We start from the raw sequence: 3864 nt of genomic DNA, 5'->3' as shown, positions 1-3864 counted from the left end.
AGTATATATCACTATATTAATATCAGAGATTAAAAGAGAAAAATGTTACCATTGTCTTAGTAAATGTGATAGCTTTTAGCCTGAGTACCCTAGGCTGGATCTGCTAGAAAGCAGAGCCTGGGGTGCAGATTACAAAGTTGACACTTTGAGGGGTACAGATATCAGCAGGGAGAGTGAGGAAAATAGGTAATATCAGGCAAGGAAAGATGTGAAGCAGTTGTGTTGCTGTATTAGCCACAACTTCCAAATACATTGCAAAGACATTCAAGCATGTTACCTCAGCTTATGGGGATTTACACAAAAAGTTTACAAGAGGAAAGTGCCCCGTTGAGCAGTTCTATAGAGGGGCAAAGGGAGGGTAAGTTTATCTGACTGTTTCCCTCTTCACTTTTGTTTTGCATTGGTCATGGTCTATCCCACAGAGACCTGATACTTTTGTACACCTGGTAAGATTGTGACTGCTAAAGAAGCCAATTCTAAGCCCTGTCATGTGGCATTTCATCCAAGTCCAGAAGCAGAGAAGAGATTCAGTTGGTTGGAGCACCAACCAAGAGAGAAAAGAAGGAGGTAGCTGAGGGAAACAGGAGGCACACAAAAAATTTAGATGCAATACAATTCAGAAAAAGCACTGGATGTGACATAACACTTATGATAAAAATAAATAAAACAAAAGGAAAATCTCATAATCAACATGGTCAATATATCTATCCAAAAGCTCTGGTAAATTTCATATTTTAAAAGTTCAGAGATAGTTCCATTAAGTCAGATACAAAACAAGGATGCCCACTTTTCTGCTACTATTCCACTTTTTACTGGATATTCTAGCCTTACCACTTAAAAAACCAAAATCAAAAACAAAAACAGAAAACCCAGAACTTAATCACATACTTGCAAGGGAGACTAAAATATGTAATTTCTAGCTGCCGGCCATGTGCTTAGCTAAAACAGGTGTGTGTACTGGGGAAAGGTCTTTTACCATAATGAAAATATGGTGAATGGGTGCTGGGACCATAATTAGTCATTTCTGCCACATCTATGTGGGAAAAAACCCAACAGTATCTACAGACAATAATCAAAAATAAAAAAGAGAGCTCAGTGTTTCCAGATAAAACATTAACATAAAAACTTTAGTAGTATGGGAATGTAAATTGGTCAGTCATGAAAAACAGTATGGAGGTTCCTCAATGAATTAAAGTTAAAGCTGCTATATAGTCCAGCAATTCCACTTCGGGGTACATTACATATCCAAAGGAAACAAAATCATTATCTTGAGATAGCTGTACCCCCATGTTCATTGTAGAATTATTTACAGTAGGTAAGACATGGAAAACAAACCATGGTCTGTGTCCATCAGCAGATGATTGGATAAAGAAAATATGATATATATATATATTATATATATATATTATATATATATATATATAAAATGGACTATTATTCAGCCACAAAAAAGAAGGAAATCCTGCATGTATGATAATATGGATGTACCCTGAGGGCATTATGCCAAGTGAACAGAGAAAGATACTGTATAATCTCAGTTATATGTGGAGTCTTAAAAAAACAAACTCCTAGAAACAGAGAACAGATTGCCAGAGGTGGGTGTTGGGGGTGGGGTGGGGGAATCAGTGAAAGTGGTCAAAAGTTACAAACTTCCAGTTATAAGATAAATAAATTCTGGGATGTAATGTACAGCATGGTGACTATAGTTAATAACACTAATAGTATATTTGAAAGTTGCTAAGAGAGTAGATCTTAAATGTTCTCATCACACAAAAAAAATTATAACTATGTGAAGTGATGGATATTAACTAAACTTATTGTGGTAATCATTTGGCAGTATATACATATATCGAATCATTATGTTGTACACTTTAAATGAATACAATATGTCAATTACATCTCAATAAAACTGGACAATTTTTCAGTAATGAGCCCTATAGCAACAGTAATCAATTAGAAAATGGTATGGATAGATATATAAATTATAATAACAAAAACTACCTAATGAGTAGAAATAAATTTAATCCCCAAATGTACAATATTCTAAAAGAGAAAAATCACAAAACATCTCTGAAACACATAAAAGAAGATAGTAATAAATCTTTTAACCATGTTAATTCTCCTCAGATTGACCTAAAAAACTGATGCAATTCTAATAAATTTTCCAACAGAATTTTTTATAAAGCTGGGCAAACTTATTCTAAAATTTATATGTTGAGATAGGTACCCGAGGATAGCCAAAACCAACTAATTGGCAAACAATAGGAAAATGGGAAAAGAGCATCTGGGCAGTTCATAAAGGACAAAACATATAAAGGGGTTCTCAGTCTCACTAGTAATGTGATAAATCCAAATTGAAGTAACCAACCACAGATTGCCCTTTTATGTGCCTTGGATTGACAGAAGTTAAAAATAGTAACAATATCAAGGGTTGGAAATGATGTGGGGACATTTGATGGAGTGAAATTTAGGAATGAAGTGAAATAGGTACAACCATTTTGAGCAATAATATGCCAACACCTAATAAATCTGAAGATGGCTATGTTAATATCTAGGAATACTACTTTTAAGTGTAGTTGATCCTCATTACTCACAGATCCCATATTTGCAAATTTGCCTACTTGCTAAAATTTATTTGTAATCCTCAAATCAGTATCCACAGTGCTTTCACAGTCACTTGTAGACAGAGAGTGGCAAAAGTTTGCATCCCTTGATGTGCACAGTCCCAGCTGAGGTCAAACAAGTCGACACTCTGCCTTCTTGTTTTATTTGCAAACAAGTGTCCTTTGCATGGTCGATTTAGTGCCATTTTTTTCAATTTGCATTTTGTGCTTTTTGTTGCTGATTTCATTGTTTAAAATGGCCCCCAAGTATATGCTGAAGTGCTGTCTCCTGTTCCTAAATTCAAGAAGGCTATGATGTGCCTTATGGAGAGAGCGTATGTTAGATACAGTTTGTTCAGGCATGAGTCATAGTACTGTTGACTGTGAGTTCAGTGTTAGTGAATCAACAACATATATATTAAATAAGGTGCCTTTAAGCAGAAACACACATAAAACAAGGTTATTAATTGATTGGTTGACAAAAATATTGTGACCAGAGGCTTGCAGGGACCTTAACCCTGTGTTTCCTCTAGGAACAATGGTACAGTATCTGCTAATTCAGTGTTCACAGTGACTTTATAAAACACAACTACTGCAAATAACAGAAATCAACTATAAACCGCAGATAAACTTGCACATGTTCACAAAAAGACATAAAGAGTGTTCATTGTTTGTAATGGTGAAAATGTAGATACAACCCTAATGTATTTCATGCAGAGAATGGATGAATACATTGTGTTATATACATACAATGGAACACTTTCATAGTGCTAGCATTTTGGTTGAGACTCGTACAATAAGCAAAATAACTACATAAAGTATATAATCTGTTAAAAGGTAGTGAGTGCTGTGGAGGAAAATTAAGTAGAAAAGGGTAATATCAAGTCCTGGAGTGTGGGGTGTTTTTTTTTTTTTATTGGAGTACAGCTGCTTTACAATGTTGTGTTATTTTCTGCTGCACAAAGAAGTGAATCAGCTATATGTATGCATATATCCCCTTCCTCCTGGGCCTCTCTTCCACTCCCACCCACCATCCCACCTGTCTAGGTCATCACAGAGCACCAAGCTGAGCTCCCTGTGCTATATGGCAGGTTTCCACTAGCTATCTGTTTTACACATGGTAGTGTATATATGTCAATCCTAATCTCCCATTTCATCCCACCCTCCCCTTCCCCACCCCGTGTCCACATATCCATTCTCTATGCCTGTGTCTCTATTCCTGCCCTGCAAATAGGTTCATCTGTACCATTTTTCTAGATTC

The sequence above is a fragment of the Balaenoptera musculus genome, chromosome 4 (assembly GCF_009873245.2).
Source record: "Balaenoptera musculus isolate JJ_BM4_2016_0621 chromosome 4, mBalMus1.pri.v3, whole genome shotgun sequence".
Taxonomy (NCBI): domain Eukaryota; kingdom Metazoa; phylum Chordata; class Mammalia; order Artiodactyla; family Balaenopteridae; genus Balaenoptera; species Balaenoptera musculus.
Note: the sequence above shows the minus strand (reverse complement) of the source record.